Source organism: Oreochromis aureus, linkage group 15, assembly GCF_013358895.1.
Source record: "Oreochromis aureus strain Israel breed Guangdong linkage group 15, ZZ_aureus, whole genome shotgun sequence".
Taxonomy (NCBI): Eukaryota; Metazoa; Chordata; class Actinopteri; order Cichliformes; family Cichlidae; genus Oreochromis; species Oreochromis aureus.
The window spans coordinates 9764589-9786663 of NC_052956.1; the positions used below are offsets into that span (position 1 = coordinate 9764589).

Here is a 22075-nt window from a genome sequence, read left to right on the forward strand (position 1 = left end):
ATCTTCTCCCAGTTTTCTTTTATCAGGTCTAACCCCACCCTGTAGGTTTCTGAAAACTAGCGTTCTGTTTAGGCAAGGCAAGGCAAGTTTATTTATATAGCACAATTCAACAGCAAGGTGATTCAAAGTGCTTTACAGAGACATTAAAAACAAAAACAAATAAAAAGCATGATTTAAAATTGATTAAAACAAACAAACAAACAAACAAAACAGTATATAAAATCAAAAATTAGAACAGTAGATAAAATCAGTAGTAAAATGTAAGTTTTGAAATTTAAGCTGGAGGTGTGGGTTTGATTACCTCTTCTGACAGCAAATATATAAAAGCTAAGCTGGAAGTAAAATGTCCCATTTGCTCTCCATTTTTTTACTGTTTCATTTTTGATACTACAATACTAGTATTTTGAATGCAGGTTTGATGTTGATTTACATTTCACATGATTTTCAGTTGATCACCTTCCTAGCGTCAACTAGTGCCCCGTGGCCCCTTTCAGATATTTTGGATCAGCCATGGAAACACATACCGCGAAGCTCGAGGTGCCCAGTTTTTGTGCTGATGTTAAAGTCAGATGCCGTTTAGAGCTGTGCAGTTAGTCAGCAGAGTGTTTGTGACTTTTACACACAAGCGCACCTCAGCACTCAGACACCCCACTCTGTAACTTTGTGTGGTGTGCAACTGCATTTGAGACAGTTCTTTAGCATTATTCTTTAGTGAATCACAAATGTTTCCAAAGGCAGACGTCAGGGTTAGCTGCTTGATTTGAAACAGCTCTGACTGAAAGCACAATTTGTTCAATGTGCCAGAGGTGACATGCAGTATGGTTTCACATTCCAAAAGTCAGGTCCCACCGAGATTTGAACTCGGATCGCTGGATTCAAAGTCCAGAGTGCTAACCATTACACCATGGAACCCCCACGCGAGTGCGTGAACTGCCTGATCATGGCAACCTGCCAAAAAGTATTCAGCCAATGGGTTCTTTTAAGGATACTGTCAATTGTGGAGAGGCTGATGCCATTTATAGCTCGAAAATGATGATCATGCTCAGTCAGTGAGTGAGCAGAGTGTTTGTGACTTATACGCACAAGTATAAGCTCTTTAGTAGCACATAGGAATTCACAATCATTTCTAAAGGCAGAGGTCAAGGTTAGCTGCTTGATTTTATACAGTTTTGACTGAAAACACAACTGTAGCACTGATTCTGTGAACCAGAGAAGACATGAAGTGTGGTTTCACCTCTAAAAACCAGGTCCCACTGAGATTTGAACTATGTGCACAAAAACAAAAACACCATTACTTCTTATAACTGTGCTGAATTCCTTCTTTTGAAATGATCTGGTTTTTGTTTTTGTTTTTTACAGGATTACATCTTGGCTGAAGATGGGCACTATCCTGATGATGTCACTTGACTGATAGTTAAAACCTCTTTCAGTGAGGCTGCATCTTGCCTGGTGTGGTGGCGCTGTTCCTGTAATCTAAGTTGCCGGGAGGCTGAGGTTGGACGTTGTTTGAGCTCAGGAGCTCTGAGCTACAGCAGGCTATGCTGATCAGGTGTCTGCACTTCCAACTTACTTTAGAAGACATAAATATTATACTTCACAAAACATATAGCTGCTGTTCAGCCATGGAAATCAATACCATGAAGGTCATGGCGCCCTGTTTTGGTGCTGACTTTGAAGTCAGAAGAGGTTTGGAGCTGTGCAGTTAGTGAGTCAACATAGTGATTGACAAGTGTTTGTAAAGGAGCGGTCAAGGTTTGCTGCTTGATTTTATACACCTGTGACTGAAAACACAATTATAGCACAGTTTCTGTGAACCAGAGAAGATATGAAGTGTGGTTTCACCTCTAAAAACCAGGTCTCACTGAGATTTGAACTCAGATCACAGGATTCAAAGACCATGGAACCACTGCTCAAAAAGAAGGTATGACTGCCAGATTGCGGCATTATGTCAACACTGTACCAGACTGATATATATATATTGTTTTATATACTGTTGATTATAAGATAAAAATCTATTAAAAAATATAGAAATTATCCCAGTAAATGCAACACAGTCCCTTCCTGGCAATCTTTCACTATCATTTCTTTGAGTGTTGATACACCAGGAACGGACAAGGACTGGTTTTGCTGTGTTCTAGTAAAATCTCTCAGTTGTAAATGTCTGTAGAACTGGCTGCAGGCTATGTCATGCTTGACAACAATTTTATCAAAGGGCAACAAGTGTTTATTATCCGGATTATAAAGATCTCCTATTTTTTGTATAACCCCTTTTCACCCCATATTTCAAATCCCCCTTCACCTTCTCCTGGGGGATACTGGTCGCTTCCCATATCGGATTGAATACTGAGAGTGAATCAACTTCATTGAGGTGAGTCTTAACTTGATGCCACATCCCCAATCATTTTTTTTTTGACCATGGGATTCTTGGTGTTTCTTTTAACCCTTCCCCAGCAGACAATCTATAATACTCTTAAAACATGCTTTGAATGAAAGAATCAGTGAAAAATGGCACTTCCAGATGATTTGAAACCAAAACATGAAACATAAGCTGGTACCCACAGTAAAGATTAAATGTAAAAGCAGAATTTAAACATAACTTCAATACGAGTACAGCAAGTGCTGTAGGTAGATTTAACATGTGACTCCAGCACAGGTGCACAAGTGATTTGAGACTGCGCATAACATCTTCATTCACTAAACTGGCTGAAGGAAGTGGGATTTGAACGCACAATTCCAGGAGAGACTGCAGCCTAAACACAGCACCTGTGGTCGCTTGGCCATCCTGTGTCTTTTTTTTTGAAGTCTGATCAGGTTAGTATGCTTGTTACTTTGACAATGTTTGTAATTGTCATATTTGTCGCTCAATTTTCAACAGTTTCTATAATTCCATTTACATGTTTATATGACCATTTTTAACTGATGTGGGGCATGATATGAACAATTAAGACTACATAGGCGGCTGTTTGGAATAATTAAAGTTACAAAACTGTACAGCAGGGGGTGTCAAGATGCCCGGGCGGGCTATGGTGCTGCATTCAAGTCACAGTCACCATTCTGGGTGGGGCTTATTATCCCACTTTTGACTCTTGAATGAAACAGCTGATTTGCACAGTAGTTGAAAAAAAAAAAAATAGAGCTCTTAGTTGTGCAGCTGTCATCTCTGCATTCTTGGGGAGTTGCAATTATTTAGACTGTTATCGCAGCTGATGTGCAGAAGAAAGAAAACATTTACTTTACCCCAAAATCCTGACTCATGCCTGTACTGAAGTCACGCAGTAACTGTGTAAATGTCTAAATGTGCAGACTTGTCCGCTGTGGACAGTTCACTTCTAAAAAAAAATTACCTTTTTACATGACAGTCAAAGCTGTGATCATAAGATGCAAATATTAAACCCAAAGGTTACCTGAATGAATTTCCTAGTTTGAGTTTGTCTCCACCTGCTGGGCATCAGAAGTGTTTAGGATGGAGGATGTATTTGCAGCTGTCCTGCAGGTGGAGGTGGTGCAGGACAAGCAGAGCAGCGGGTTTGTGAGCGTGTTTAACGTTAATTAAAAAGACAAAGACGGGCTGATGAGGATGCTGTGTGATGTAGTGACAGGTATAAGGGTGTGTATAAAGATTGGGTCTCGCTGTATTGCTCAGGCTGCGCTACAGCGTCTAATCACAGGCGTGATCCCACTACTGAGCGACACGGGGGCTTTGACCTGCTCCGTCTCCGACCTGGGCCGGTGCACCCCTCCTTAGACGACCTGGTGGTCCCGGGCTCCCCCAGGATCACCATATCAATGCCGAACTTAGTGCGGACACCCGATCGACATAGCCTGCTGCAGCTCAGAGCTCCTGAGCTCAAACGATCCTCCAACCTCAGCCTCCCGGTAGCTTGGATTACAGGCACGCGCCACCGCACCCGGCGAGAAGCAGCTGCGTTCACAGAAAGTTTTACTTTCATTCATGTGAGCTCATCAGGTTAGTGCCCATCATCAACCAAGATGAAATGATGTAAAAAAACAAAAACAAAAACAAAAACAAAAAAACAACAACAACTAATCATTTCAAAATGAGGAAGTCAGTGTGGCACTATGTTAAAGACAGAGACATGAAAATAGTAGCCCCCCCATTTTATTTTATGCTCAGAGACACTTTCGTTTAGTAGGCCACTGTAATGTCAGTTTTACTGTTATATATGTTCCGCCAGCAGAGGGCGCTCGGTCGTGTACGCATCGGTAGCTGACGCTACACTAGAGGAAGTAGTGTCAGTGGTGAAGAGGCAGCGTACGGCCTGCGCACCAAAGAGAACTGATTGTCATATTTTTCTGTTTTTACAGGTAAGCTGGGTGGTTGATAATATAAACAGATGTTATAAGAGTGACAGACAGCAGTGGCGATTAATGATAAATGTCTTGTTTGTGCCGAATGTTAAGCTAAAGAGCTAATTTCAAGTTCGTCCAGTTGTTAGCGGTGCCGATCCAAGTGTTAGACTGTACCGAATGTTTGTGAGTTCATTGCAGGTGTATTTTTGGGTTAAAGCCACAAGATATATATTTTGCACAATAAGAGAAAATGTCAATTGATGTATGTTTAGTTCATGAAAAGTGAATGCTGTAAAAATATGTTAAGAAAATGTTTATTTGAAAGAGATCTAGTTTAATAAATACAGTTAAGAAGACAGGTTCATAAATAGATTACAACAGTAGTAAAAACCAGATAAAACTGTAATCAGAGTTCACTGTGTTATTCGTGCGTATCGTAAAATGTATATTTGTCATTTAAGCAGTTTCTAAAATTGGTGCATATGAATATAGGACTGTATAAGTTACTTGTATAAAGTAATGTTTGCTACACTAGAGGAAGTAGTGTCAGTGGTGAAGAGGCAGCGTACGGCCTGCGCACCAAAGAGAACTGATTGTCATATTTTTCTGTTTTTACAGTGTTTCTGTAAAAATAAATATGTTGCACGGGAGATGAGTTGGCCCATCATTTCAGCAGTGTAACATATTTTGGCGAGCCAGCCAGGAGGTGGCGCTAGTGAGTCAACACCATCACCAACCACCTTCTTTCCCAAGAGACGAACCTTCAATCAAAAGAAATGGAATCTCTGCAACCTCTGCGTGACGAAGTGAGTGCAACCTTGTGGCAGTTGGAGAGAGAGCATCTTGTGGATGTCTGCAGGCGACTGAAATGTTCTGGCCTGGACAGCGCAGAGTCTCACAGCAAGACCAAGAGGACACTCATCAGGTTGGCAGAGGGCATGTTTGATGATGTGGAGAAAAATGAGGAAGAGGATCAAGTGAAACAGTTTTATAAAGACATTGCTGTATACATCCAGAGACTAAGCAAAGGGGAGAGTCAGTCAGAAAGGGAACTCCGTGGCACAGAGTCTGGGCAAAAGAAAGATCTTGAGGACACCACATGTGCTACTCCAACACAGATTGCAGATTTCCCACCCAGAGCCCGACCAGAGGCGACGCGAACTCTTCAGGAGGTAACATTGAGGAGGGAGTTTAAAATCTGTGGGCAGATTGGAGAGCATGGGCAGAAAGAAAAGCTATCCTATCTCAGCCTGATTCGCCAGATTGAGAATGGGAGTGAAAAAGGGCACTTGGAGACTGAAATAGTGGAAGCAGTAATTAGGGCCATTAGTCCAGGAACGCCCCTAAGAGACATGTTGGAGATCAAACGTGGGTTAACACTCAGCAAACTGCTCATCATATTAAAGGGACACTATAGGGTAGACAGCCCCACTGAGCTTTACCATCAGCTCCTCAATATCTCCCAAGAGCCCAAAGAAACTGCCTTAAACTTTGTATTTCGTGCCATTGAACTTAAAGAGAAGTTGTTATGGAAAGCGGCAAATGAGGAGACAGATGAACTGTATAGCAGAGCCACCATCCAGCGCAAATTCCTCCGCTCCATTGAAACTGGGCTGCTCAGTGACTCTATCAAGTATCAGCTACTGTCCCCCCTAAACGACATAACCATAACAGATGAAGAACTGATTGAGAAAGTCAATGAAGCTTCAAAGCTAGAAAATGAAAGATTTGAGAAACGGAAAAGGTCTGCTGCAGCCAAGATTCCCAGGGTCCAAGAGCTCCAAACAGAATGCCAAACAGACCTGACATCTGCTCAGAGCCCCTCCAAACCCAGAGAATCCCCCGCTACAGTGGCCATGACAACAGTGAAAAATAAAGAGACTAAGTCAGACACACAGCAGATTATAGAAGAACTACGTAAAGAGATGAAACAAATGTTTATGGCTGCTATGGAAACCAGTCAACGCACCATGGCACCAAAGCAACGAGAAAAAGGTTGTAAGGAGTGCAAAGAAGAGGGGAAAGGAGAGAACTGCCTGCACTGTTTCAAATGTGGGCGAGAGGGCCACTACTCCCGTGGATGCCGAGCACCGAGACTGTCATCGGGAAACGGGGAGGGACTACTGAGATGGGACCAACAGTAGTCCAAAGCCCGCGGTCCCATAACGAACAGCCAAGTCCACCAACATCCTCCAAAGAAACTGCAGCTAGCGTCCCATCATCAGTAACTGAGGTTCACTATCTTCCCCCTCAACGAAAGTCACGGTTAGTAAGCCTAGTGGGAAACAGATGTACTGTGAACTGTTTTATGGACAATCACCCAGCTAAGGTGTTGTGGGATTCAGGGGCACAGTCCAGCATAGTAAATGAAAACTGGCGGCAAAACCACCTCCCCCACACGGTCGTCAGACCCGTTTCGGAGCTGTTAGACAATGAGACGCTCACAGTGTTTGCTGCAAATGACACACCCATTCCCTACATTGGCTGGATAGAAGTCAGCTTCAGACTAGGCAGTGATTTGTCTCCAATCAGTGAGCTGCAAGTTCCAATATTGGTATCCAGTGACCCAGCTGTGGCCAGTGATCCCATCATCGGCTACAATGTCATTGAAGCTATCGTGAACCAGGAAGAAGTAAAAACCAAAGGAGGAAGAAAACAGCTAGCACACTATGTGAGTAAAGCATTTGAAATAACTGTTCGCACTGCACATAATGTTGTCAAGCTTGTGCAGAACAGCAGTGAAGGCACAGAGACAGGTGTGGCAAGGACTGGTGTAAGAAGAGTGCCTTTGTCAGCGAACCAAGTCACCACAGTTTATGTACGGGCACACGTTAGTTCACATGCCCGGGGCCAAGACATGCTCTTTCTACCTGATGGTGCTGACCCACCACCAGAGGGCGTAATAGTCAATGATGTACTGGTGAAAATCCCAGACAGGAAAGTACCATATGTGCCCATCCCTGTGACTAACACTACAGACCACACCATTTATCTGGACAACCGTAAAGTGATTGGATACCTTGAACCAGTAAAGACTGTATACGCAGCTGGCATCCAGACGAAAGTAAACAAGCTGACACAAGAGAACAAAATTGATACAGAGTTAAAGTCACACAACCCGAGTAACACACAGACACGAGAGAACCAACCGAGACCAAAGTCATGGGACCCACCAGTGGATCTCCAGCATCTGGATGAAAATCAGCGAGCGGCTGCGAGGAAGATGTTGCGAGAGGAATGTGAGGCGTTTGCATATGACAGTGACGATGTTGGCTGCATACCATCCTTGAGGATGCATATAAGCCTCCATGACACAAATCCTGTGAAAAAGACTTACATGTCCATCCCAAAACCCCTGCACAACGAAGTGAAAGAGTATTTGCAAGACCTGCTTAACAAAGGCTGGATCACACCATCACGGTCCCCCTACTCATCACCTGTGGTGTGTGTCCGCAAGAAAGACGGCACCCTCCGCCTTTGTTGTGACTTTAGGGAGCTCAACCGCAAGTCAGTCCCAGACCGCCATCCAATCCCAAGGATCCAAGACATGTTGGATGCTCTGGGTGGGAGCTCCTGGTTTTCTGTGTTAGACCAGGGTAAGGCGTACCACCAGGGTTTCTTGGATGAAGAAAGCCGCCCCTTAACCGCCTTCATCACACCCTGGGGGCTCTATCAGTGGGTACGCATTCCCTTTGGCCTGAGCTCCGCACCCGCTGAGTTCCAGAGGAGCATGGAGCACTGTATGGCAGGCCTCAGAGACACTATCTGCCTCCCATACCTGGACGACAACCTGGTGCACAGCAGCAGCTTTGATGAACACTTGGAACATATCCGCCTTGTCCTCCAGCGTTACAGAGAGCATGGTGTTAAGCTGACCCCAAAGAAATGTGAACTGTTCAGGCGAAGTGTCAAGTTTCTGGGCAAGCTGGTAACAGGTGAAGGCTACACAATGGACCCGGCAGAGTTGGCCCCAGTGATGGCGTTAAAGGAAAAGACACCTGCAACTGTCGGAGAGGTACGTCAAATGCTTGGTTTCCTCTCTTATTACAGGCCTTTCATCCCCAACTTCTCCCGTGTAGCCCATCCACTCTACAGCCTGCTCAGCCCTCCATCTTCTGAGAACTCTGCTCCAGTCTCAGCCGACAAGTCCAAAAAGGAGGTGAAGAAAAGTAAAGGCCACTTACCATCACGGGCGCCCGTTCAGTGGACGACCTCCCACCAAGAGACATTGAACCAGCTTGTAGATGCACTTACAAGACCCCCCATTCTTGGGTACCCCAACTTCACAGAGCCTTTCGTGTTACATTGTGATGCATCACAGGTTGGGCTAGGTGCTGTTTTGTACCAGCGGCAGCAAGGCAAGATGAGAGTCATAGCATATGGCTCCCGCACCCTGAGTCCAGCAGGGAAAAAGTACCACCTGCACTCTGGCAAATTAGAGTTTTTGGCTATGAAATGGGCAATTTGTGAACGTTTCCGGGATTATCTGTACCATGCCCCATCGTTTGTGGTGTACACTGATAATAACCCACTAACATATGTGCTCACTACTGCAAAGCTTAATGCCACAGGTCACAGATGGGTCGCGGAGCTGGCCAGCTACAACTTCACCATCCGCTACCGTCCAGGCAAGACCAACGCAGATGCTGATGGGCTGTCGCGAATGCCGCTGGACATTGACAGCTACATGAAGAGCTGTACAGCTGAAGTTGGACAGGAAGCCATAAGCGCATCAATGGAGTCTGTAACGGTGGAGGAGAGAGACCCTTGCCAAGGTGTTGGAGTTATCCAGGTTAGTGCTCTGAAATTAATCAAAGATTCTGACACTACCCAGTCTTTTACACCAGACCAGATACGCAGAGCCCAGGAAGCAGATGAAGTTCTGGCAAGAGTGCTCTGGTATAAGTCGCTGGGTAGAAGACCGAGTAGAACTGAGGTGAAGTCAGAGCATCCTGCAGTAGCTGCACTACTCAAGCAGTGGTTGAAGCTTCACGTCGACCAAAATGGTGTGCTGCATCGCCAAACATCACGCCGAGAGCAGCTACTGGTCCCTAAAGCCTATCATCCCCTGGTTTTTAAAGAACTCCACCAAGACATGGGCCATTTAGGGGTGGAAAGAACGCTCGATCTGATTCGAGACAGGTTCTACTGGCCGCAGATGGCGAAAGAGGTTGAACACTTTGTTACAGAAGAATGTGAGTGTCTTAAGAAGAAGAAACCGAGTAAGCAGACCCGTGCACCTTTGTCCCCGATCCAGTCCACTTACCCATTCCAGCTGGTGTCCATAGACTTCCTTCACCTGGAAAAGTGTAAGCAGGGCTACGAGTATATACTTGTTGTCATGGATCACTTCACGAGGTTTGCCCAAGCCTATGCAACGAAGAACAAAGCGGCTAAAACGGTCGCTGACAAGCTCTTCAATGACTTTGCACTCAAGTTCGGCTTCCCGACCAGATTACACCACGACATGGGCAAGGAGTTTGAAAACAAACTCATGGCAAGACTGAAAGAACTCTCTGGTATCCAGGGCTCCCACACGACACCCTACCACCCACAGGGTAATGGACAGGTGGAGAGATTCAACCGCACCCTGCTGTCCATGTTGCGGACCCTGGAGGACAAGGAGAAGGATGATTGGAAAGAGTCGCTAGCTAAAGTTGTCCACGCGTACAACTGTACGAAGAATGAGGCAACAGGCTACGCCCCATATTACCTCATCTTCGGCCGTTCCCCACGCCTGCCCATCGACTTGCTCTTCGACCTGAAAAGGGATGAAGCTCATGTGGACTATGATGACTATGTTAGCTGCTGGAAAAAGAGAATGCAGGAGGCGTACGCAGTGGCTTCTCAAACTGCTACCAAGGAAGCTGCTCGAGGCAAAGCGTACTACGACAAGAAAGTTAAAGGGAGAGATCTTCAGCCTGGGGATAGAGTGCTCCTCCGAAATCTCACTCCTCGAGGTGGTCCCGCAAAGATCCAGTCCTTTTGGGAGAACCAAGTCTACAAAGTGAGGGAGAGGAAAGCAGACGACAGTCCAGTGTATGTGATCAGCCCTGAAAATGGCCAAGGCAGAGATAAAGTGGTGCACAGAAATCTCCTACTGCCCTGTGACTTCCTGCCACTTGAGAAGCCATCAACACAGACTGTTCAGCCCCAAAAAGACTCTCCAACGGTGACAAGGAAGAAGTTCAGACCTCCGCGCAGACAGCAGCAGCCAGGGAATGGCGACACATCGGATGATGACGACAGTGGCACCTTCCAGTGGTACCTCAGGCCGGTTCCAGGGAGACGACAGAGGCAGACTCCACTTAACCCTTTGGCAGAGTCCTTCCAGCCTCATCTGAGTCTCCACCGTCAAGAAGAGGATTTGCCACTACAGAGCGAAGAGGATTTGCCACTACAGAGCGAAGAGGATTTGCCACTACAGAGCGAAGAGGATTTGCCACTACAGAGTGAAGAGACTGTGCCTGGGCAGATCCAAGGCCCTGACCCTGACAATGACAGGCCACTGAGTGGTGATGCTATGACTGACATTTTAGCTGCAACTGGTGGTGAGACTGACTCTGTGAGGCAGCGACCTCAAAGACAAAGACAGCAACCAACTGTACTGAGCTATGACACTTTAGGTCAGCCAACTTTGGTTCAGAGGAACTGTTCAGTGACTACGGCTCAGGTGATTGACTGTAATAGCTACTGGAGACCATGGGCTGTGGGAGTGTGTTAAAGCTATGGTTCAATAGATGATGCAGACAGAAATGTCTGGAGACATTTAATTTTGTGGGGGAGAGTGTGGCACTATGTTAAAGACAGAGACATGAAAATAGTAGCCCCCCCATTTTATTTTATGCTCAGAGACACTTTCGTTTAGTAGGCCACTGTAATGTCAGTTTTACTGTTATATATGTTCCGCCAGCAGAGGGCGCTCGGTCGTGTACGCATCGGTAGCTGACGCTACACTAGAGGAAGTAGTGTCAGTGGTGAAGAGGCAGCGTACGGCCTGCGCACCAAAGAGAACTGATTGTCATATTTTTCTGTTTTTACAGGTAAGCTGGGTGGTTGATAATATAAACAGATGTTATAAGAGTGACAGACAGCAGTGGCGATTAATGATAAATGTCTTGTTTGTGCCGAATGTTAAGCTAAAGAGCTAATTTCCAAGTTCGTCCAGTTGTTAGCCGGTGCCGATCCAAGTGTTAGACTGTACCGAATGTTTGTGAGTTCATTGCAGGTGTATTTTTGGGTTAAAGCCACAAGATATATATTTTGCACAATAAGAGAAAATGTCAATTGATGTATGTTTAGTTCATGAAAAGTGAATGCTGTAAAAATATGTTAAGAAAATGTTTATTTGAAAGAGATCTAGTTTAATAAATACAGTTAAGAAGACAGGTTCATAAATAGATTACAACAGTAGTAAAAACCAGATAAAACTGTAATCAGAGTTCACTGTGTTATTCGTGCGTATCGTAAAATGTATATTTGTCATTTAAGCAGTTTCTAAAATTGGTGCATATGAATATAGGACTGTATAAGTTACTTGTATAAAGTAATGTTTGCTACACTAGAGGAAGTAGTGTCAGTGGTGAAGAGGCAGCGTACGGCCTGCGCACCAAAGAGAACTGATTGTCATATTTTTCTGTTTTTACAGTGTTTCTGTAAAAATAAATATGTTGCACGGGAGATGAGTTGGCCCATCATTTCAGCAGTGTAACATCAGCACAGTAATAACAGGTTGTTGGTTTTTTGTTGGTTTTTTTTGTTTTCTTTTTGACCAAGCAAAAACATGACATAGCCTTTTTAATAAGCCGAAGGACAGCGTATGTGTGTGTGTGTTTGTATATTATTGTTTTGTGTGTACACTGTCAGAAATACAATAAAAATATTGAAGGATTTTTACTCAGTGTTTACAATTTTCGCAAGTGTCTGATTGAATCGATGACAGCCTCTCATATTTTCATGCCATGACATTGGATGGGACCAGTCCTTATTTTGGGATAATTGGAGTAAATAACAAAGATTGTTTCAACTTGCTGAAAGTTTTGACTTCACAAAATCAGGTTTTTAGCACATCAGTGTCAATGTGAGCACATTCAAAGATGCACACATTTAGTTGTGCAGCAGTAATCAGCTTCCTGTAGTGAATTGTATTAGAATTATGTAGAACGTTGTTACAGTGTACATCATTGGAAAATCCAGTAAAGTTCAGGGATGAACGGTGCACAACTGTCATAAACAAGTTCTGAGAAACCTCGTGGTTAAACCAAATTTCAAGTGTATGTGATCACAATATCAAGAAGAGCAAAGCTTCAATGTCAGAAGTGGGATTCGAACCCACGCCTCCAGAGGAGACTGCGACCTGAACGCAGCGCCTTAGACCGCTCGGCCATCCTGACGTAAACAAGTCAGCCTTGTGGAAGTTACAAACTGAGATACTTGGGAAGACACAAACGTTATACTGCACATAACACATATAGCAGCTGTTGAGCCATGGAGAAACATACTGGTGGCGCCCACTTTCTGTGCTGACTTTGAAGTCAGCTGTGCAGTTAGTGAGTCAGGGGAGTGTTTGTGACTTTTACGCACAAGCGCACCTCAGCACTCAGACACCCCACTCTGTAACTTTGCGTGGTGTACAACTGAATTTCAGACAGCTCACATAGTGATTGACAAGTGTTTGTAAAGGGAGCGGTCAAGGTTTGCTGCTTGATTTTATACACCTGTGACTGAACACACAATTATAGCACAGTTTTGGTGTGCCAGAGAAGACGCGCTAATGTTTCACATTCCAATCAGCGGAGAAAAACCTCAGGTCCCACCGAGATTTGAACTCGGATCGCTGGATTCAGAGTCCAGAGTGCTAACCGTTACACCATGGAACCCCCGTGCGAGTGCGTGAACTGCCTGATCATGGCAACATGCCAAAAGTATTCAGCCAATGGGTTCTTTTAAGGATACTGTCAATTGTGGAGAGGCTGATGCCATTTATAGCTCGAAAATGATGATCATGCTCAGTCAGTGAGTGAGCAGAGTGTTTGTGACTTATACCAACACGTTCTCACTCCCTAAGCGTAACATTTTACGCTAGGTGACAAATCGTCAACATATTACGTTTTCGGCCACCCAACGCGTTCCTACGTGACGACATCGGAAAACTGCGGACACATGAGAACCGTTTGGACTCAATGTACACATCTTCGCTTTTTCCCTTTAAAATCGCTTGGGAAAACACTATTTCACGTCATTAAAGTGCTGGTTAAGGTTAGGAATAAGGTTATGGTTAGGTTTAGGGATAAGGTTAGGTTTAGGGCTGCAATACAGGGCTGGAACCCGCCGCATACCATAACAACGTGGAAGGTCACCTTTCGCGTTCCTCAGGAACGCCGCGGGACGTGACAAAACGTCGGGATGTTACGCCTCGGGAGTGAGAACGGGCTTATACGCACAAGTATAAGCTCTTTAGTAGCACATAGGAATTCACAATCATTTCTAAAGGCAGAGGTCAAGGTTAGCTGCTTGATTTTATACAGTTTTGACTGAAAACACAACTGTAGCACTGTTTCTGTGAACCAGAGAAGACATGAAGTGTGGTTTCACCTCTAAAAACCAGGTCCCACTGAGATTTGAACTCAGATCACTGGATTCAAAGACCATGGAACCACTGCTCAAAAGAAGAAGCATGACTGCCAGATTGCGGCATTATGTCGACACCATACCAGACTGATATATATATGAGTGAGTGAGTGAGCTTGTCTCCACCTGCTGGGCGGCAGGAGTGTTTAGGGTGGAGGATGTGGTTGCAAGTTGAGGTGGTGCAGGACAAGCAGAGCAGCAGGTTTGTGAGTGTTTTGACGTCAATTAAAAAGATAAATAAGGACTGATGAGGCTGCTGTGTGATGTAGAGACAGGTATAAGGGTGTGTATAAAGATTGGGTCTCGCTGTATTGCTCAGGCTGCGCTACAGCATCTATTCACAGGCGCGATCCCACTACTGAGCGACACGGGGCTTTGACCTGCTCCGTCTCCGACCTGGGCCGGTGCACCCCTCCTTAGACGACCTGGTGGTGCCGGGCTCCCCCAGGATCACCATATCAATGCCGAACTTAGTGCGGACACCCGATCGACATAGCCTGCTGCAGCTCAGAGCTCCTGAGCTCAAACGATCCTCCAACCTCAGCCTCCCGGTAGCTTGGATTACAGGCACGCGCCACCGCACCCGGCGAGAAGCAGCTGCGTTCACAGAAAGTTTTACTTTCATTCATGTGAGCTCATCAGGTTAGTGCCCATCATCAGCCAAGATGAACTGATGTAAAAACAAAAAAAAAAAACAAAACAAAAACCCTAATCATTTCAAAATGAGGAAGTCAGCACAGTAATAACAGGTTGTTGGTTTTTGTTGTTGTTGTTGGTGGTTTTTTTTGACCAAGCAAAAACATGACATAGCCTTTTAATAAGCCGAAGGACAGCGTATGTGTGTGTGTGTTTGTATATTATTGTTTTGTGTGTACACTGTCAGAAATACAATAAAAATATTGAAGGATTTTTACTCAGTGTTTGCAATTTTCGCAAGTGTCTGATTGAATCGATGACAGCCTCTCATATTTTCATGCCATGACATTGGATGGGACCAATCCTTATTTTGGGATAATTGGAGTAAATACCAAAGATTGTTTCAACTTGCTGAAAGTTTTGACTTCACAAAATCAGGTTTTAGCACATCAGTGTCAATGTGAGCACATTCAAAGATGCACACATTTAGTTGTGCAGCAGTAATCAGCTTCGTGTAGTGAATTTTATTAGAATTATGTAGAATTTTGTTACAGTGTACATCATTGGAAAATCCAGTAAAGTTCAGGGATGAACGGTGCACAACTGTCATAAGCAAGTTCTGAGAAACCTCGCGGTTAAACCAAATTTCAAGTGTATGTTGTCACAATATCAAGAAGAGTAAAGCTTCAATGTCAGAAGTGGGATTCGAACCCACGCCTCCAGAGGAGACTGCGACCTGAACGCAGCGCCTTAGACCGCTCGGCCATCCTGACGTAAACAAGGCAGCCTTGTGGAAGTTACAAACTGAGATACTTGGGAAGACACAAACGTTATACTGCACATAACACATATAGCAGCTGTTGAGCCATGGAAACACATACTGGTGGCGCCCACTTTCTGTGCTGACTTTGAAGTCAGCTGTGCAGTTAGTGAGTCAGGGGAGTGTTTGTGACTTTTACGCACAAGCGCACCTCAGCACTCAGACACCCCACTCTGTAACTTTGCGTGGTGTACAACTGAATTTCAGACAGCTCACATAGTGATTGACAAGTGTTTGTAAAGGAGCGGTCAAGGTTTGCTGCTTGATTTTATACACCTGTGACTGAAAACACAATTATAGCACAGTTTTGGTGTGCCAGAGAAGACGCGCTAATGTTTCACATTCCAATCAGCGGAGAAAACCTCAGGTCCCACCGAGATTTGAACTCGGATCGCTGGATTCAGAGTCCAGAGTGCTAACCATTACACCATGGAACCCCGTGCGAGTGCGTGAACTGCCTGATCATGGCAACATGCCAAAAGTATTCAGCCAATGGGTTCTTTTAAGGATACTGTCAATTGTGGAGAGGCTGATGCCATTTATAGCTCGAAAATGATGATCATGCTCAGTCAGTGAGTGAGCAGAGTGTTTGTGACTTATACGCACAAGTATAAGCTCTTTAGTAGCACATAGGAATTCACAATCATTTCTAAAGGCAGAGGTCAAGGTTAGCTGCTTGATTTTATACAGTTTTAACTGAAAACACAACTGTAGCACAGTTTCTGTGAACCAGAGAAGACATGAAGTGTGGTTTCACCTCTAAAACCAGGTCCCACTGAGATTTGAACTCAGATCACTGGATTCAAAGACCATGGAACCACTGCTCAACAAGAAGGCATGACTGCCAGATTGCGGCATTATGTCGACACCATACCAGACTGATATATATATATATGATTGATTGAGTGAGTGAGTGAGGGAGTGAGTGAGTGAGCTTGTCTCCACCTGCTGGGCGGCAGGAGTGTTTAGGGTGGAGGATGTAGTTGCAAGTTGAGGTGGTGCAGGACAAGCAGAGCAGCAGGTTTGTGAGTGTTTTTGACGTCAATTAAAAAGATAAATAAGGACTGATGAGGCTGCTGTGTGATGTAGAGACAGGTATAAGGGTGTGTATAAAGATTGGGTCTCGCTGTATTGCTCAGGCTGCGCTACAGCATCTATTCACAGGCGCGATCCCACTACTGAGCGACACGGGGCTTTGACCTGCTCCGCCTCCGACCTGGGCCGGTGCACCTCTCCTTAGATGACCTGGTGGTCCCGGGATCCCCAGGATCACCATATCAATGCCGAACTTAGTGCGGACACCCGATCGACATAGCCTGCTGCAGCTCAGAGCTCCTGAGCTCAAACGATCCTCCAACCTCAGCCTCCCGGTAGCTTGGATTACAGGCACGCGCCACCGCACCCGGCGAGAAGCAGCTACGTTCACAGAAAGTTTTACTTTCATTCATGTGAGCTCATCAGGTTAGTGCCCATCATCAGCCAAGATGAAATGATGTAAAAAACAAAAAACAAAACAAAACAAAAAAACCCCTAATCATTTCAAAATGAGGAAGTCAGCACAGTAATAACAGGTTGTTGGTTTTTTGTTGTTGTTGTTGGTGGTTTTCTTTGATCAAGCAAAAACATGACATAGCCTTTTAATAAGTCAAGGACAGCGTATGTGTGTGTGTGTTTGTATATTATTGTTTTGTGTGTACACTGTCAGAAATACAATAAAAATATTGAAGGATTTTTACTCAGTGTTTACAATTTTCGCAAGTGTCTGATTGAATCGATGACAGCCTCTCCTATTTTCATGCCATGACATTGGATGGGACCAATCCTTATTTTGGGATAATTGGAGTAAATAACAAAGATTGTTTCAACTTGCTGAAAGTTTTGACTTCACAAAATCAGGTTTTTAGCACATCAGTGTCAATGTGAGCACATTCAAAGATGCACACATTTAGTTGTGCAGCAGTAATCAGCTTCCTGTAGTGAATTTTATTAGAATTATGTAGAATTTTGTTACAGTGTACATCATTGGAAAATCCAGTAAAGTTCAGGGATGAACGGTGCACAACTGTTATAAGCAAGTTCTGAGAAACCTCGCGGTTAAACCAAATTTCAAGTGTATGTTGTCACAATATCAAGAAGAGCAAAGCTTCAATGTCAGAAGTGGGATTCAACCCACGCCTCAGAGGAGACTGCGACCTGAACGCAGCGCCTTAGACCGCTCGGCCATCCTGACGTAAACAAGGCAGCCTTGTGGAAGTTACAAACTGAGATACTTGGGAAGACACAAACGTTATACTGCACATAACACATATAGCAGCTGTTGAGCCATGGAAACACATACTGGTGGCGCCCACTTTCTGTGCTGACTTTGAAGTCAGCTGTGCAGTTAGTGAGTCAGGGGAGTGTTTGTGACTTTTACGCACAAGCGCACCTCAGCACTCAGACACCCCACTCTGTAACTTTGCGTGGTGTACAACTGAATTTCAGACAGCTCACATAGTGATTGACAAGTGTTTGTAAAGGGAGCGGTCAAGGTTTGCTGCTTGATTTTATACACCTGTGACTGAACACACAATTATAGCACAGTTTTGGTGTGCCAGAGAAGACGCGCTAATGTTTCACATTCCAATCAGCGGAGAAAAACCTCAGGTCCCACCGAGATTTGAACTCGGATCGCTGGATTCAGAGTCCAGAGTGCTAACCATTACACCATGGAACCCCGTGCGAGTGCGTGAACTGCCTGATCATGGCAACATGCCAAAAGTATTCAGCCAATGGGTTCTTTTAAGGATACTGTCAATTGTGGAGAGGCTGATGCCATTTATAGCTCGAAAATGATGATCATGCTCAGTCAGTGAGTGAGCAGAGTGTTTGTGACTTATACGCACAAGTATAAGCTCTTTAGTAGCACATAGGAATTCACAATCATTTCTAAAGGCAGAGGTCAAGGTTAGCTGCTTGATTTTATACAGTTTTGACTGAAAACACAACTGTAGCACTGTTTCTGTGAACCAGAGAAGACATGAAGTGTGGTTTCACCTCTAAAACCAGGTCCCACTGAGATTTGAACTATGTGCACAAAACAAAAACACCATTACTTCTTATAACTGTGCTGAATTCCTTCTTTTGAAATGATCTGGTTTGTTTTTGTTTTTACAGGATTACATCTTGGCTGAAGATGGGCACTATCCTGATGATGTCACTTGACTGATAGTTAAAACCTCTTTCAGTGAGGCTGCATCTTGCCTGGTGTGGTGGCGCGTTCCTGTAATCTAAGTTGCCGGGAGGCTGAGGTTGGACGTTTGTTTGAGCTCAGGAGCTCTGAGCTACAGCAGGCTATGCTGATCAGGTGTCTGCACTTCCAACTTACTTTAGAAGACATAAATATTATACTTCACAAAACATATAGCTGCTGTTCAGCCATGGAAATCAATACCATGAAGGTCATGGCGCCCTGTTTTGGTGCTGACTTTGAAGTCAGAAGAGGTTTGAGCTGTGCAGTTAGTGAGTCAACATAGTGATTGACAAGTGTTTGTAAAGGGAGCGGTCAAGGTTTGCTGCTTGATTTTATACACCTGTGACTGAAAACACAATTATAGCACAGTTTCTGTGAACCAGAGAAGATATGAAGTGTGGTTTCACCTCTAAAAACCAGGTCTCACTGAGATTTGAACTCAGATCACTGGATTCAAAGACCATGGAACCACTGCTCAAAAAGAAGGTATGACTGCCAGATTGCGGCATTATGTCAACACCGTACCAGACTGATATATATATATTGTTTTATATACTGTTGATTATAAGATAAAAAATCTATTAAAAAATATAGAAATTATCCCAGTAAATGCAACACAGTCCCTTCCTGGCAATCTTTCACTATCATTTCTTTGAGTGTTGATACACCAGGAACGGACAAGGACTGGTTTTGCTGTGTTCTAGTAAAATCTCTCAGTTGTAAATGTCTGTAGAACTGGCTGCGGGCTATGTCATGCTTGACAACAATTTTATCAAAGGGCAACAAGTGTTTATTATCCGGATTATAAAGATCTCCTATTTTTTGTATAACCCCTTTTCACCCCATATTTCAAATCCCCCTTCACCTTCTCCTGGGGGATACTGGTCGTTTCCCCATATCGGATTGAATACTGAGAGTGAATCAACTTCATTGAGGTGAGTCTTAACTTGATGCCACATCCCCAATCATTTTTTTGACCATGGGATTCTTGGTGTTTCTTTTAACCCTTCCCCCAGCAGACAATCTATAATACTCTTAAAACATGCTTTGAATGAAAGAATCAGTGAAAAAATGGCACTTCCAGATGATTTGAAACCAAAACATGAAACATAAGCTGGTACCCACAGTAAAGATTAAATGTAAAAGCAGAATTTAAACATAACTTCGATACGAGTACAGCAAGTGCTGTAGGTAGATTTAACATGTGACTCCAGCACAGGTGCACAAGTGATTTGAGACTGCGCATAACATCTTCATTCAGTAAACTGGCTGAAGGAAGTGGGATTTGAACGCACAATTCCAGGAGAGACTGCAGCCTAAACACAGCACCTGTGGTCGCTTGGCCATCCTGTGTCTTTTTTTGAAGTCTGATCAGGTTAGTATGCTTGTTACTTTGACAATGTTTGTAATTGTCATATTTGTCGCTCCAATTTTCAACAGTTTCTATAATTCCATTTACATGTTTATATGACCATTTTTAACTGATGTGGGGCATGATATGAACAATTAAGACTACATAGGCGGCTGTTTGGAATAATCAAAGTTACAAAACTGTACAGCAGGGGGTGTCAAGATGCCCGGGCGGGCTATGGTGCTGCATTCAAGTCACAGTCACCATTCTGGGTGTGGCTTATTATCCCACTTTTGACTCTTGAATGAAACAGCTGATTTGCACAGTAGTTGAAAAAAAAAAAAGAGCTCTTAGTTGTGCAGCTGTCATCTCTGCATTCTTGGGGGAGTTGCAATTATTTAGACTGTTATCGCAGCTGATGTGCAGAAGAAAGAAAACATTTACTTTACCCCAAAATCCTGACTCATGCCTGTACTGAAGTCACGCAGTAACTGTGTAAATGTCTAAATGTGCAGACTTGTCCGCTGTGGACAGTTCACTTCTAAAAAAAAAACCTTTTACATGACAGTCAAAGCTGTGATCATAAGATGCAAATATTAAACCCAAAGGTTACCTGAATGAATTTCCTAGTTTGAGTTTGTCTCCACCTGCTGGGCATCAGAAGTGTTTAGGATGGAGGATGTATTTGCAGCTGTCCTGCAGGTGGAGGTGGTGCAGGACAAGCAGAGCAGCAGGTTTGTGAGCGTGTTTAACGTTAATTAAAAAGACAAAGACGGGCTGATGAGGATGCTGTGTGATGTAGTGACAGGTATAAGGGTGTGTATAAAGATTGGGTCTCGCTGTATTGCTCAGGCTGCGCTACAGCATCTATTCACAGGCGCGATCCCACTACTGAGCGACACGGGGGCTTTGACCTGCTCCGTCTCCGACCTGGGCCGGTGCACCCCTCCTTAGATGACCTGGTGGTCCCGGGATCCCCCAGGATCACCATATCAATGCCGAACTTAGTGCGGACACCCGATCGACATAGCCTGCTGCAGCTCAGAGCTCCTGAGCTCAAACGATCCTCCAACCTCAGCCTCCCGGTAGCTTGGATTACAGGCACGCGCCACCGCACCCGGCGAGAAGCAGCTGCGTTCACAGAAAGTTTTACTTTCATTCATGTGAGCTCATCAGGTTAGTGCCCATCATCAGCCAAGATGAAATGATGTAAAAACAAAAACAAAACAAAACAAAAAACCCCTAATCATTTCAAAATGAGGAAGTCAGCACAGTAATAACAGGTTGTTGGTTTTTGTTGTTGTTGTTGGTGGTTTTTTGACCAAGCAAAAACATGACATAGCCTTTTAATAAGCCGAAGGACAGCGTATGTGTGTGTGTGTTTGTATATTATTGTTTTGTGTGTACACTGTCAGAAATACAATAAAAATATTGAAGGATTTTTACTCAGTGTTTACAATTTTCGCAAGTGTCTGATTGAATCGATGACAGCCTCTCCTATTTTCATGCCATGACATTGGATGGGACCAATCCTTATTTTGGGATAATTGGAGTAAATAACAAAGATTGTTTCAACTTGCTGAAAGTTTTGACTTCACAAAATCAGGTTTTTAGCACATCAGTGTCAATGTGAGCACATTCAAAGATGCACACATTTAGTTGTGCAGCAGTAATCAGCTTCCTGTAGTGAATTTTATTAGAATTATGTAGAATTTTGTTACAGTGTACATCATTGGAAAATCCAGTAAAGTTCAGGGATGAACGGTGCACAACTGTCATAAGCAAGTTCTGAGAAACCTCGCGGTTAAACCAAATTTCAAGTGTATGTTGTCACAATATCAAGAAGAGTAAAGCTTCAATGTCAGAAGTGGGATTCGAACCCACGCCTCCAGAGGAGACTGCGACCTGAACGCAGCGCCTTAGACCGCTCGGCCATCCTGACGTAAACAAGGCAGCCTTGTGGAAGTTACAAACTGAGATACTTGGGAAGACACAAACGTTATACTGCACATAACACATATAGCAGCTGTTGAGCCATGGAAACACATACTGGTGGCGCCCACTTTCTGTGCTGACTTTGAAGTCAGCTGTGCAG

At 44.2% G+C, this 22075-nt stretch overlaps 7 non-coding genes across 7 annotated transcripts; all 7 read right to left on the reverse strand.

Annotated features, from left to right (window-relative positions):
* Positions 1-840: 840 nt before the first annotated feature.
* trnaq-uug lies at positions 841-912 on the reverse strand. Its single transcript has one exon. It is a non-coding gene; the product is annotated as a tRNA-Gln (tRNA).
* Positions 913-12621: 11709 nt separating this feature from the next.
* Positions 12622-12704, reverse strand: trnal-cag. The gene has a single exon. It is a non-coding gene; the product is annotated as a tRNA-Leu (tRNA).
* Positions 12705-13118: 414 nt separating this feature from the next.
* trnaq-cug lies at positions 13119-13190 on the reverse strand. Its single transcript has one exon. It is a non-coding gene; the product is annotated as a tRNA-Gln (tRNA).
* A 2077-nt stretch (positions 13191-15267) lies between these two features.
* trnal-cag lies at positions 15268-15350 on the reverse strand. The gene has a single exon. It is a non-coding gene; the product is annotated as a tRNA-Leu (tRNA).
* A 412-nt stretch (positions 15351-15762) lies between these two features.
* trnaq-cug lies at positions 15763-15834 on the reverse strand. The gene has a single exon. It is a non-coding gene; the product is annotated as a tRNA-Gln (tRNA).
* Positions 15835-18041: 2207 nt separating this feature from the next.
* On the reverse strand, positions 18042-18113 carry trnaq-cug. Its single transcript has one exon. It is a non-coding gene; the product is annotated as a tRNA-Gln (tRNA).
* Positions 18114-21839: 3726 nt separating this feature from the next.
* trnal-cag lies at positions 21840-21922 on the reverse strand. Its single transcript has one exon. It is a non-coding gene; the product is annotated as a tRNA-Leu (tRNA).
* Between the last annotated feature and the right edge of the window lie 153 nt (positions 21923-22075).